This window comes from Juglans microcarpa x Juglans regia, chromosome 1D (genome assembly GCF_004785595.1).
Source record: "Juglans microcarpa x Juglans regia isolate MS1-56 chromosome 1D, Jm3101_v1.0, whole genome shotgun sequence".
Lineage (NCBI taxonomy): Eukaryota > Viridiplantae > Streptophyta > Magnoliopsida > Fagales > Juglandaceae > Juglans > Juglans microcarpa x Juglans regia.
The window spans coordinates 11,930,892-11,946,696 of NC_054594.1; the positions used below are offsets into that span (position 1 = coordinate 11,930,892).

Sequence of the window (15,805 nt, forward strand, 5' to 3'; positions counted from 1 at the left end):
AACAGTTAGAAAACGTACCTCATTCCATTACAGTTTGATAGAGAATCTGATCTGACTATGAGAGAAAAATCACCCTAACAATTTTACCTCCAAGTGTCTCCCGATGGCTAGAGGCACAATGATGTTGTAGATGAGAACCCTTAACCCCTCAGTACTATTTATAGACTTCTAACCATTAAGAAATCTAGAAACTTTGTATCCCACTGTAATTAGATATAGAGTTAATCTTATCTCATTGCAGTTAATCTTATCCCACTGTGACTTATCAATTAAGTGATAAGTATTGAGCTATTCTAAACCTATCAGGATATGGGTATGTGGAACATAGAGTTTAACTAAAACTCTTACATTCTCCCACTTAGCCCATATACCCATAAAATAATATTTTTTGTTCATGAATTTATTACAGGAAATTAACTATACTGCACAAATTCATTTCTAAAAAACTTTCATAGTTCAGAATACATTACATAAGTTTCGTAATATCAATGTCAAACCAGCTACCAATGCGAGTCACGGCGGTTCTTTGTTATATGACTAACAAATTCCCTTCCATGTACCACAACACCAATAACTTAATTTAACATGATCTTTAATTGGGAGAATTAAGACTTATACTATAATGCATTGGGTTCCAATTCATATCTATTTTAGATATTATTTTGTCATTATTCATCTACACCACTTAGTGTACATATAAAGTGGAAAGACAAGAAAATAGAAATAACTATAATAGATATCTTTCATTGTCCAGTAACAAAATACTCAGTATATCAATGATCTCTTTAATATGTTCACATCATGGATATAAGCATACAGTTCCTCTTTGGAACGGTAGACCCTATAACGTGAGTGTAATGGAAGCCAATAGGGAGATGACACATCAGCTAAGCACACAACTCATTTCTGGACCGCTTCGTACCATAGCAAAATTCAAAAACCAAGACCCTTGACAACTCGTGTATTCTTTCCTCCTTAGAACCATCAACCCACTTCATCCATATTCAAACACACGTTGCCGCACGCCGTACGACCTCCATGTGCCTGTGGAAGAGCTCCAGCCGAGACCGACGCAATCCAACATAGTCGCACGTTAGGCCTCCAGACCACGCAAACCATCGCACATTCAACATCAATACTTTCATCAATTTCTTGCGAAGTGCAAACCACATGGTATGTGGTAGTGTAAAAATCAGTCTTTTATCCATTATCGTTTGAGATAGTGAATTTCAGTTTATTAATTTCTGTGGTATCCATTATCATTTGTGTTGTATTAATTTCTTGGGGTAGAGAATGTCAATTTATTACTAGATGTTTAGAGACAAATTAATTTCCTGGGGTATTTTTTTAGATGATTTAATTTTGGAAATCTCCGGATAATTCCAAAAAGACATCCATATATATATAGATACCGAAAGTAAAAAGCATGCATAGAGCTTTATTTTGGGGAAAAGAATGAAGAATGTAGAATTAATTTTAATGAAAAAAATTATTACAAGGGCCTTTCTATTTTTTTTTTTTTAAATAATAGACAGAGCTGGTGGTGTTTGATAGTCCACATTACCCTTTCTAATTTTAATGAATTGTTTTGGTCATATTATTTTTTATTGATAGCATTGTCTTATGTCAAGTTTGTCGAGTTTGGATAGTGATGAAGTTGAGATACTAATGAGTAGAAACTGTCCACAAGTTGAAAATGAAAGTATTGATGTTGAAATCGTGGAAGAGCAATATGATTTGAATGTGGGAGATGGAATGAATATGGAAGATCGTGCAGATCAAGTGAATTTGGAAGACGGAGTAAATGTGAGAGATGGAGATGGAGTGAATTTGGAGTTGTTGAAGATCTGGACTTATTTATGGTTGTTTCAGGAATTTAAGATATTTTGAACATTTGGACCTTTGGAGTGAAACTTAATGTATTTGGACCTATGTTTTTGGAGTCATTGTATTTTGAATATATTTTCAAAGTGGCTGCATCTTTTTATGTTTGAACTTGTAGCAACGATTATTATGTAAAGAAATGCATCTTTGTTCAGAAAATTATTTGACTACCTGTGCAATATCCTTGTTCAGAAAATTACTGCAATATTCTTGTGCAATATCTTGTTCAAAATATGTAAAGAAATGCATCTTCATATACAAAATGTAATACAAAAAAAAAAATGTAATACATTTAGTCTTTCATTACATTTAAAAATTGTCTAAATACATTCCAAACAAACTTCTTTGAACAACTAAAAAATGCAATTACGAACGGGCTAATAACCATGGGATCTTAGCATAACTTGACATACATGATTCTCGTTTGGGTACAAAATAAGTACAACACAAACCACAACAATACAAAACCATGACAATAATAAAACTTTTAATGTTCCCTTGTACTTCTTTTCCATAACATTAAATTTTGCTTCTTCAGCCATTACACGTTCTTGACTGATCATGTCGTTCCTTCAGCCATAAAGCTTGCTAAAATAGTAGTAGTGTTGTATGGATTTGGCTGGTACATATCATCAGGTCTACAAATATTGGAAAGCACAGAATAAAAATTCTGGAAGCACAAAAGCTACATATAATTGCTGTGTTGTACCAGTACTTAGGAGGAAAATCTAATATTGACAGACAATCTTGGGCCAACTGAAAGCAGAATGTAGGCTAACAAATGATTGATTAGTGGCCTTAGAATATAATGTGTGTGTGTGTGTGTGTGTGTGTGTGTGATAGTAAACCAAGTATGAAATACAATTAGAGGTGGTTAGGAACAAAAACGTATGCTAATTTTAGCAAAAGTTGACATTGGTTTACATATAAAAGTGACACCTATCTATTTACATATATGACCAAGGCTCAATAATTGACAAGCTAACATAAATGCTTTGAACATATTTTGAAAGGGGGAGAAAGAAACAATAAATTCTATGCATATGTGAATATGAACCCAAACAATAAACACTACTAGTAATTGCCAGCTTAACCAATAAACTTGATTGGTAGCTACGAATTAGTCTATTAATGTTGGGTAATATTAAGCTTTCAATGGAGAAGAAACTTAATCAATGTATAAATGACATCATTAAAGGCTAGCAATTGAGCGCATGATGTTTGGAAAGCTCTTGGGACTTTCCCTATGGAACTACATTTAAACCTTGGCATAGTTATTAAATCATGGCAAATAATCTAGAAAACAAATTGATCAATAATTCTAAAATTCTCCTACCATCTAAGTTGTTAATTTGTTATCATTTTATGTAGCTAGTTAATTTTCTGCATAAAAGACCTTAATTCAAACATTTCTTTAGAAAGAAAAAACATAAAAAGACATAATTTTTCAGATGGTGACAAATGACAACAAATCAAAATGCACAGAATTTGGTGTAGTCTATGTGACAATGTAGTAAAAACTGACCTATGTTCTAGCCCCTGTGTCCAAGCAAATATTGAGGCAATGAGTGGAGTTTGTTTGAATGTGATTTTAACTTGTGACTCTTTAAAATCTTTCATCAAACAACTTTCCTACGTCTCTCATTTTCATTCTTACAACTGTCATTCACAATTCCACCGAATCCTTATTACATCACAATACTCACAGAATCAATTACAACAGGTTTCTATCAAAATCATAAACACAGTTTCAAACAAACAAGAACAAATTCTTGAACAGGAAATTAGTTTTTCAAACACAGTTTCTACGACCCGCTGCCATTAGTTTTACAACAGTTGCCATTAGTTTTTGAACTGTAAATTCCATGACCCACAACTACGGCGACTTAAGGTGGAGTGAGAGAGAGAGAGAGAGGGTGACTTACAAACATGGAGGAGGGATCGCGTGGACAAGAATCCGAGAAAGGGAATGAGTTTTAGTCAATGAGGAATCTGAGATCGGGATTGGGTTTCAGTCGACGAAGAATCCGAGTTTGGCAGTGGGCAACGGTGGTCCCTGCTCCTCAAAGGCTTTCTTAGGAAAGAGAGAGAGAGAGAGAGCACGCGAGAGAGGGGGAAGGAACATCGTAGTCGTACGAAAGAGGGAATTTTTTTTTCAAATCCTATGCAGTACAGTCTACCCGTGTTTTCATGTGGCTTCTATGTGGCGTGTGCTCATTTGACTCCGTTGATGGAAGAATAGCGGATGTTCCTATGGGAAGGTTTTCCCATAAGCATATGACACATCTTTTCAACATGTCCTTTAAAGTATAATCATTAACACACTATTGTTATGCACATATTTACTTCTGTAATTTCTCCTTAACACTTAGATATTTAAAATCTCATTAAATACTTATCATTCGGAGAAAAATATTCTGAGAAATTCTTGCAATACTTTCTTAGCGGCTTAGCTATAAGTTGACAATTTCAAGTCCTAAAATAAATTTCTTCAGTCAAATACCATATATTATGGCCTTAAAGCATACCACAAACTCGATCCCTATTGCACATGAAGTAGTAAGATATTTGGATCATAATTTTTCATAAAATAACTCTACTAGATAGTAAAATACATAATCTTAACTGTATTTTCCATCATTAGAGTAATCTTACAAAATAGGATCTAAATAGTTACTTCAAGAGTATAATTTCTTCTTAAGGCAATAATAGTCTTTAATTTCTTGCAAATAACCTTGCACTTTTTTCACAACTTTGGGGTCAAACATTCTTGGGTTACTTTAGCAACAACCAAGAATGCCAACTGAAAATCTGATATTTAACGTTATTCAAGTTTGTGCAATCATTAGATTTATTATAACAATCATATGTAGAATTTCCTTAACAACTTAATCAATTCGTGGACACCGTAAAATAATGAGCAAGTCACATTTTATTTTTATTGAACAATAATTATTCATGTAAAATCTTTCAAAACTCTATGGAACTATACTGAGACAATCTTAACAGTTATGGTCTTGGTATTAAAATTTAATCTCAATTATGAATGGTATCTCATTCATAAATTTCATTTTTAAAGTTATTTAGAGACATAATTTTAATGTCATACTACAAACCATGATTCATACTGGCCAAAAAGTCATATACATGCATGACCATAAAAACAAATATACTCCCACTGATCTTAAGGTATATACATTAATAATAAATATTTTTCTTAAATCCAAAAAAAAATATTGGTATTATCAAATTTTAGATGCCAATTTTTAAAAAATATGTTTCCTTTTCTAAGTAATCGTTTTATTCATTTCTTGTTGACTTCAGACTTTCACTTTATAATTGTTTTCACATCTATTTGATGTAACTCTATTCTATAATGAGCTATTAATGTCATAATGATCCTTAATGAGTTCTTTCTGGTTTATTAGAAATCTCTTTTAAATAAATGCTTATTTCTGAGTGAAATCTTTAATTACAAGTCTGACTTTATATCGTTCAACATTGATTTTAAAGCTAGGGTTTTGTCTCCAACACCCATTTACATTCAACTTTTTATACATTTCAAAAAATTTAGACAAAATTACAGACTTTGCATTGATTCTTAGATTTCAATAACTCTTTTATGCATCGGTCTTTTATAAAATCACTTATTTCTATAACTTGTCAAAACACATGCAGACCTTCATTTATTTCTATGTCAAATTCAAATTTTGAAAATATACCACATAATCTACCCAAAATTCAAATCAAGAAGATCATATGAGATTACTTGTTCTGATGTCTCCATAGTCAATTCTTCAACGATGTTTCTCTAATGAGGTAGATAATCATTTGTTTGTTGTTCTATGTTATTATTAAGATAATCATAAAAACGCACTACAAGCATTTTTGAAGTACAAGAATTTACTTCACGACAATCACATCTCTAGTTTTTATACTCCCATTGATTTTTCCAACCATAAGAAATTTAACATTTCAATTTCCTGAAAATTCAAACTATGAATAGAGACAATACAACTTAAATCATTTAGATCTCCATGAGCAATCAATAATGTACCCATTAACTATTATCTAATCCAACTGTGGCGCCCTCGACCCCCACGTGTGATTTGGAGGAAGTTACGACGACGAGGTGCAAACTGCATGAATCACACACCCCTAGTGCAACGTGAAGGCAAGTGTGTGCAAGCATGTAGTTTAAAAGTGTACAGTTATAAATGCAGCGGAGAAGCGAAAAGGGGTAGTCTAAACTGCTAAGAGTACTAGAAATTTAAATTACAAACTCCAACAAAATAATCCATAAATTAATACAGGCATCTGACTAGATAAAAGAAAGCAACATCACATCAACAACATAAGGAAGAAGTCCTCGGGTCTTCACTCCTCAGGTGGGGCCAGTCCTTCAAGCTCAAAATCGTTCTTTGCATCAACGTCTATGGTTCTGCCGAGCCGACCCGCAGTTCGGGGATACCACAGTGAGATTTCACAATCTCAGCAAATAAAACCAATAGAATGACACCCAAAATTACAAACATAGGAAAATATAAGCATTACATAGCAAACGAAAAATTTGAGATCTTTCGACCTTACCAAAAAATTAACAACACCAATTTCATTCTCAATAAATATAGAAAATGTCACGCATGCCAAAAATCCACATTTCCATCCATTTAATCATTGTATGCACCATGGTCTCCCCTAAGAACCATCTAGACACCCTGATTCCCTTGACAAATCACAAGTAATGACCATGCATGTGACTTCGTAATGAACGATGCCCAGCTCCGCACCCAGCGCGTGCACGTACGTGACTAGACACCCTCTAGCCTCCACCAGTAGAGAGGCCACGGAGTCGACAAGAGAGTGTTATCATCTCGACCGAACCCATTATCACTTGGCAACAACCCAGGGACGTCACTCTGGTTTACACGCTCTCAAGTGACCAGAGAAGCTCCCCTAAGATACTACCTCATCTCGGGTTGGGGTTGTGGTACGCACACCCACAAAACAAAGCACAATTCATACAATTTAATGACATGCAATAAACAAAATGCAATTATGGAACAAGCACTTATTGGATGACATCACATAGCAAAGTACGGCTACAAACATAGTATAACAACACAAATTTCACAATTTTCAATTTTTACAACTATATGCAATTCCCAACTCTTCACTTGACCCTCAGCCAACAATTCATCACCAACTATAGTTATTATCCCAACCCTCCATAGGGTCTTGGCCACTCAATCAAACACAACCAAACTGCAATAGAAACACAGTTTTCCAGTGTCATTATTCTAAGGGTCAGTCTAGGGTTTTACTTACAACATAGAAGGCAATCTTGGATGATTGGCCACGTTGTCTAAGCTATCTCGTGTGTGCGTGCGTGTCATATGGTAGTGCTAGGAGTGGAGGAACATGGCGGCAGCGCACGATGGGCAACGGCAGATCCGGGCAGCACATCAGACTATAGTTGGAAATATAGTGGGTGGCAAATCTGATGAAAATTAAGGGTGGACGAAGGAATCTTGCGGTAGAGGGTGGCGGTGGGCGGCGGCTCCGAATTCTAAAAGGCAAATTTAGGCACGGGTTGGGTAGATTTAAATGGGGAAAGAGGTCAAGTAGAGGGGAAAGGGTGAAGAATGGCCTTACTACCACCAGGAAGCTGTTGGGAGTGGCAGCCCATGGTGTAGCTGGGTTCAAAAGATGTTGTTGAGTTTCACAGTGTTGACAGACAAAATTACGGAGAATGGCGCAGTAAGAACCATGACAAAAGGTGCGGACCTTGGCAAGGTGTCTAGCGGCAAATCACAAGCGAGAGAAACCAAGGAAGGACATGGGGTACCATGAGAAAGAAAGGTAGTTGGGTATGGCTTGCGGTGGTTGATGGCAGCAACATTTAGATTGAGGGAACAGAGGAAGAGTGAGTGAGAGAGAGATGTACGGGAAGAAGGGCATGACTGAGATAGAGGAATCTACTGGGACGTAAGGTTGTTTAGTGATCAGCAGCGGCAGCGCATTACAATGATGAGGGTGGTAGTGGGGCAATTGCTGGAACATCACTGCGATAGGAGGATGAAGCCTTACGGGTGGCTGCTTGAGACATCGACGATGATAGTGGTCTGGGGCACAACTACGATGGAGAGGGAAGATGGTTGAAGAGAGAGAGAGAGGGTTGTGCGGGGCTTACAAATTGCGGGAAGAAGAAAATGGGAGAGATGGCTGGGGTTTGGACGTTGGAGGGAGAAGAAAGGGGAAGAGAAAAATTTATGGTTTTCTTCCCTTAGGCTAAAACAACGTAGTTTAGGGGGAAAGGGCTGGGTTCACTTGCATGGGTTGGGCTAGCACGCACACACACACACACCCACGGGCTGGGCCCGTCTCTCACACCCACACACAAAAACAATCCACCTAAACAACATGATAGGCTTCATCTTACTAAAGAAAACATATAAAGTCTTGGGCTTCACATCCTCCCCCCATTAAAAAGAATTTCTTCCTCGAAATTTACTTAGCTAACTACAGTTACTACCAAATGGCTCATCAAGCTAATAATCTTTGAGTTTACTTCCATAACTTCTTCTAGTATTAGCATGACTAGTTCTTCCAATAGTATATCATATCTAAAACCTCACGGCAAGCCATGCAGTTCAAAAGCTCCACTCAAAAAGAAACTATTCTACTACTCCCATGGATCCTAATGCTTCAATACCTCATAAATTAGGTTATGCTATCCATTGTTGATGCCAAAGCTTCAACTTCCAAGTTTTTATTGTACACCACACTTTGGTGACCTATCAGTCTCTTCTCAAGTTAACCATTAATGTCTATAATTCCCCCAACCGAACATTCAATCTCCAAAGCAAAGTATAGCCTCAAATTTTAAATCCCTAAGTGACCTCAAGTCACAACTGATTCCTAAAGACAATCACAAAAATTGTAGCCAACCATCATTTCACTAAGTATCATGCTTCGGTTGCACACTCAGATCATCTCACCAAAAAGCCTAAGGCTAAAATCTCTTGAATTTAACAATATTGTATCGAATCCACTTCAACACCTACATAAGCAACCCCTTCCACACTTAAATGAGACAAAGACCCCTACTCTACGAAATTCATACCCAATCACATAAATTAGAAGTCGATCTCTTGTATCCTTAGTCAAAACCAATACGCCACGAAAATGCACATGTGATCAATTACAACATTCTACTACCAATCGACCTAAGCATTCCAAATGCCAAAAACAATATCAACAAATCAATGGGTAAGGTTTTAACGCTTAAAAGAGTCTACCTAGAACATCATTTCCAATGGTTTCCTTGAAGTGATCTAAAAACTTAGAATCCCATAGACTAAGTCAAGCCCATGCTGCGGATAAGGATGAGTCGTCAAAGTAAAGCGGTAATAAGTCAAACGTGATGTGGTGAAAGTTGGGATTTACTTGAAGGCTTCCAATCAGTGAAAGAAATTTTATCTAATGAATGAAGTCACAATTAATCACAAAAGGTTGTTCCACCAAATGACTAAGGAATGAATTTGATTTGAAATGGAACTCAGAAAGCTGCAATAAGGTAGTTGGGTACACATATACTAATGATCAACTCTAAGATGATAGTATCCTCACACCCAACTTCATCTAGGATATGCCTATCTAATCGAAAGTCCACGCATCCCATCTAAATTATGCAGCAAGCTCAAAAGGTCCAACACTAAGCAAATTGACCTTATGACAATCAACCCGACAACATATACTTTAATCCTCATCACCTTCGATTAGCATATTCTGGAAGTAACTAAACTCTATAACGGCCACCACTAGAGTCCACCGAGATATAACCAAAGTTTGCCTTAGATATAATCTAGTCCACCCAATCCTATTCTCAAACTAACTTGATCACCTACACCATTACGCAACATATCTTCTCCATCAATCCGTTGGACTTATATCCTTAGAATCCACAAGAATCATTTCTAATATCCTTTAATGTGATAAGGCTCGTTTCCTAAAATTCGTCGACCCTATAACCTCAAGTCCAATAATAATCATTTTCCAAAACAAATACATTCTACAACTTTATATAGGATACAATCTGCTATCAAAACTCTGCATAATCGATACATTTGATTCTCATAAAAATAAATAAAAAATAAAAAAATCCACTTCTTAAAGTCTTCAAATCTACAACTTAGATTAGATCAAATTTGCAAACTAAGCCTGCAAAACCTGTAGTAAATCTTGTTCGAAACCATTCCTTAAAGTTAATAACTCTAAACCTCTAATCTAATAAAACCCTTAAAACTTGCAAATTCTAAAGCCTCAAATATTATCAAATCGTTTCACATAGTCCGCAAAAGTCTAAGTCTTCACATCGAATTAACTCATATAAAAAGTCTACAAAATCCACAACCTCGGATTTCAAATATCTTGTTTTATAAATTCTATAGAATCTAAAACCTTAATTAACGTTACCATTAACAACTTATCACTTTTGTCTCTACCCCAACGAGATCGACTAGATCACATCATTTCCCTTCAAGCTTCGATATTTCAAATCTAAGCCTAATTGCTAAAAGTTCAAACCAGCTATAATAAAGGCTCATGCCTATCATACTAAGAATCCCAACTAACGTTGCACAAAAAAAAAAAAAAAAAAAAAAAAAAAAGAAGTCTTACTACACAGATTTTCAAGTCTATCATGCTAAAATTGAAGCCTAGAATTTTTGGTACTGTACCTAAGTGACTTGTGAATGTATCCAGAGCCATAAAGGCTTTGATTATGGCTCTGGATACCATATGTGGTGCCCTCGACCCCCATGTGTGATTTGGAGGGAGTCGCGACGCCTAGGTGCTAACCACATGGATCACACACCCCAAGTGCAACAAGAAGGCAAGTGTGTGCAAGCATGCAACTTAAAAGTGTACAGTTATAAATGCAGCGGAGAAGCAAAAAGGGATAGTTTGAACTGCTAAGTATACCATAAATTTAAATTACAAACTCTAACAAAATAATCCATAAATTAATACAGTCATCCAACTAGATAAAAGAAAGCAACATCACATCAACAACATAAGGAAGAAGTCCCCAAGTCTTACTCCTCAGGTGGGGCTGGTCCTTCAAGCTCATAACCGTCCTCTTTATCAAAGTCTAAGGTTCTGCAGAGAGGAACTGCAAGTGGGGACACCATAGTAAGATTTTGCAATCTCAGTAAATAAAACCAATAGAATGACATCCAAAAATACAAATATGAGAAAATATAAGCATTTCACAGCAAGGGAAAAATTCGAGATCTTTCTACCTTACCAAAAATTTAACAATACCAATTTCATTCTCAATAATTACAAAAATTGCCACACACGCCAAAAATCCACATTTTCACAACTACATGCAATTTCCAAGGCTTCACCTGACCCTCAACCAACAATTCATCACCAACTACAGTTATTATCCCAACACTCCACAGGCCCTTGGCCACTCAACCAACAAAACCAGACTACAATAGAAACACATTTTTCCAGTGTCAGTATTCCGAGGGTCAGTCTAGGATTTTACTTACAAAGTGGAAGGCAATCTTGGATGATCGAGCACGCTATCTAAGGTATCTCGTGTGTTTAGTATGGTAGCGCCAAGAGTGGCGGAGCATAGTGGCGGCGCACTGTGGACAATGACAGATTAGGGCAACACATGAGACTTTACAGTTGGAAATATAGCGGGTGGTAGATTTGATGAAAATAGAGGGTGGACGAAGGGAATCTCACGACAGAGGGTGGCGGTGGGCGGCAACTCCGAACTCTAAAAGGGAGAGTTAGGCACAGGTTGGATAGATTTCAATGGGGAAATAGGTCAAGTGGAGGGGAAAGGGTGGGGGTGGTCTGATTGCCACTAGGAAGCTGCTGGGAGTGGCGACACGATGTAGCTAGGTTCAAAAGCTCGGGATGCAGCTAAATTTCATAGTGTCGACAATCAAAATTGTGGAGAATGGCACATTAAGAACCATGACAAAAGGTGCAAACCCTGGCACGGTGGCTAGAGGCAAACCACAAGCAAGAGAAACCAAGGACGGATGTGGGGTACCGTGAGAAAGAAAGGTAGTTGGGGTGCGGCTTGTGGTGGTTGATTGCGGCAACGTTTAGATTGAGGGAATAGAGGATGTTAGACAGAGGAAGAGTGAGTGTGAGTGAGAGATCTACGAGAAGAAGAGCATGACCGGGATAGAGGAATCTACTAGGGCTTGAGGTTGTTCAGTGGTGAGTAGTAGCGGCGCATGACAACGATAGGGGCAGCAGCGGGGCAGTTGCTAGAACATCACCGCAATGACAAAGGTGTGGGGCACGGCTAAGGCAGAGAGAGAAGATGGTTGTGTGTGTGTGTGTGTGTGTGTGTGTGTGTGAGAGAGAGAGAGAGAGAGAGAGAGAGAGAGAGAGGGGGTTGGGGTGTGCGACCCTAGAGGGAGAAGAAGGGGGAAGAGAAAATGTTTTAGGGTTCTCTTTCTTTAGGCTAAAACAACATAGTTTACAGGGATGAGCCTGGGTTCACTTGCATACTCTAGGCTGGCTCACACACACACACACCCACGTGTTGGGCACGTCTCTCACACCCATACAGAAAATAAAAAAATCCAATTAAACAATATGTTGTACTTCATCTTACTAAAGAAAACACATTTAATCTTGGGCTTCACACCAATTTTCTTTCATTTGGATTGTAAAATCTTACTTTAGATTGACTATTCATACATGTATATGCCTTAAATCATGTATCCTATCATTCCACAACTCAAACTAAGTCTTTGAAACTACTTACTAGCAACACAATTTAAGATATATGTCATTGTATTTAATAATTTTACTGCACATCTTTTCAAGAAGTTAACAAAATAGGTCATCATTATGGCTTGACTCATAATACTTTTCTTGGCACTCACTACTTCAATCTAATTCAATACTTTTTACATTTCTATCTAACTACAATTCCTCCCTATGAGAAGTACCTAAAGAATTACTAATAGCTTAAGGCTTCTCATGTAGTAAATAGATACATTCATATCATGAAAATCATCTATAAAAGTAATGAAATACTTATATCTATCAAATATTATAGAGGAAAAAATTTACGTGCATCTATATGTATTATCTCAAGAAACTCTCTATTCCTTGTATCATCTTTTCATGATAGATTTGATTTGCTTTCATTTAATATAAATCAACACACATCCTGAGATTAGAAAATCTAAATGCGGAAAATATTTTATTTACTAATCTTTATAACTTTTCTTGGAGATATTCTCCAAACTTTTATGTCACAAATTATGTTTCAAATTCTATTCCACAAATTGTAAAAAAATTTCATAAATCATTTTTCATTTGGTTCCAATACATGCCTCATGAGTGACAAGGAAAAACCTTTAACAAAAGCACTATTAAGAAGGCATGAAAAATAAAAATTTTATTGGAAAGAAAAATGGAACAAACATAAATGACATTTTGAAACAATTTAAAAATTTGAATATTTGTGCTTGAATTCAGCCACTAAAATAAATATCAACATTTATATAGTTTGATTTGAAACTTATACAAACAAAATAAATATGAACAATTGCACTCTAGTTTAATCTAATAAGAATGTATAAACATGTATAAGATCTTCTTCGAACCTTATATAAGAAAAAGGTTTACCCTTCCCTTTGAGTCATATCTTATGCTTAGGGCACTTAAATCTTTATGTGTCTTTGTTTTTTTCAAAGTTCAGTTGACACAATTCTTATATTTTTATCACCATTATTTTCTTTCTTTGCCAAAAGATAGAAATGATTTTTCATACAAATTAGCAAAATAAGTTTGTGTCTTAGCTAACAATCATGCTATCAATTTATTCATATCTCATTACTTTAAAGAAATAATAATGCCTTTGAAGTAAACTATTATATACAAAACTTAAAAACTCCTATAATTTGATATGTAGTAATTAATTAAATCTTCTTAAACATTGTAATTTTATGAACTTTATCGTTATTCTCAATAATAATTTATGTTAGACTTAGAATAGATAAACCCGGGTCTAAAACTCTTAGTGTGAATTTGGCATGCTCATTATTCTCTAAACTAAAGTTCATTCTGTACGGGAAACATTGTCGTCAAGATCCCTCCTTTGGGAGTGAACCTCAACACACAAAATGTTTCCTCCAATTTTAAATTCTATAGATGAACTAGTTGTATCATCAAAATTCTCGTTTGGGAGTAAACTTAACATATAAAGTATTCCTTCAAACTTTAAATTATGTGGATAAACTATCTGTATCACTAGAATTGTCCTTTGGAAGTAAACTCTGGCATACAAATTGTTCACCTCAACTTTACTTTGATGGATGAACTAGTAGTCTCATCAGAATCCTCCTTTAAGAGTAGATTTTGACACACAAATTGTTCACTCCAACTTTACTTTAATGAATGAACTAGTAGTATTATCAAAATCCTCCTTTGGGAGTAGATCTTGACACACAAATTATTCACTCCAACTTTATTTTAATGGATGAACTTTTGATGGATAAACTAATAGAGTCATCAAAATCATCATTTGGGAGTAGATCTTGACACACAAATTGTTCACTTCAACTTTTCTTCAATGAATGAACTAGTAATATTATCAAAATTCTTATTTGGAAAAAGATCCATATCCACCTTACTATGGAGTTTAATGATTTTTTAACAAAATTTAAGAAAATGATCTTCTACATTTAGGCAACCAATCTTTTCTTCAATTTGGGTGTAAATCATTTGCTCCATACTGGATAAACAATTATATATCGCATAATAATTTAGATAAGAGCCAAAATAAATATTAAAGAATTCATACATGTATTTAACAATAATAACATGCACATAAAAGAAAAATAAAATTTAATACATGTATTTGCATAAAAGAAAAATAAAATTTAATACATGTATTTAACAATAATAACATGCACATAAAAGAAAATTTAATTTTTTTTTCTTTGTCCATTTAATAATTTATTAGGAAGATCAATTAATTTTAAAATAGTGACTATTGCACTCTTCAACCAAAAGCGGTCACGTCGGTATTTTTATGGTAAGTAAAATAAATTCATCCACGCAAAATCAAAATACACATTTATAATAAAATAAATTAAAAAGTAAAACTTATAAAAACATCTTTAAAATAGTGACCAATCATTGGGAATTGAAGGGCTAAGCCCGAAATTAAATCATTTATTAACCCATCTTCATATGGTAATTATAATTAAACATCTAATACGCATCTGTGTACAGAACTTTCAGTACGTATGTCCACCTAATAATGTGAATTTCCATTTTGTTTCTTCGTTTATATATGTTTTTTGTTTTTTTTTTTTTTTTGTTTTTTTTTTGTTTTTTTTATTATTATTATTTTATTTTATTTTTGCACTTGGAATATCATACTTAATCACTAGGCCCCATTTGAATTCATAGATGAGTTGAGATGAGTTGAATAAAATATTGTTAAAATATTATTTTTTAATATTATTATTATTATTATTTTGAGATTTGAAAAAGTTAAATGATTTATTATATTTTGTGTAAAAATTAAAAAATTTATAATGATGAAATAAGATGAGTTAAAATGAGTTTCTATTCCAAACCGGGTAAATCTCTACAAGTGATAGCCACCGTAGTACACAACATGTTACACAACATCCCGTTGAAGGAGCTTGAATTGAGAAGTGAGTTGAGATCATTTCATTACTATTCACAAATTATCTCAATTTATTTCACTCATCTCTAAATCCAAACAAATAAATTATTTGCCAAAGCAAACTTAATTGCCCTAAAAGGACAGAAAGCACCAGATGATCAGGCGCCTATCAATTTATTTAATTTATCTTCGCACTTTCTGTCCTCCTCTAATTGAAGGCATTCG

General features: G+C 35.0%; 1 long non-coding RNA gene across 2 annotated transcripts; it reads right to left on the bottom strand.

The window, feature by feature from the left end:
* Positions 1–2,162: 2,162 nt before the first annotated feature.
* LOC121248928 lies at positions 2,163–3,824 on the bottom strand. 2 transcript variants are annotated; one of them, XR_005937546.1, is made up of 3 exons: positions 3,810–3,824; positions 3,410–3,568; positions 2,163–2,522 (listed from the first exon to the last, which is right to left on the bottom strand). It is a non-coding gene; the product is annotated as an uncharacterized LOC121248928 (long non-coding RNA). The 2 variants fall into 2 exon arrangements; XR_005937544.1 differs by lacking the exon at positions 3,810–3,824 and having other exon boundaries at positions 3,410–3,798.
* Between the last annotated feature and the right edge of the window lie 11,981 nt (positions 3,825–15,805).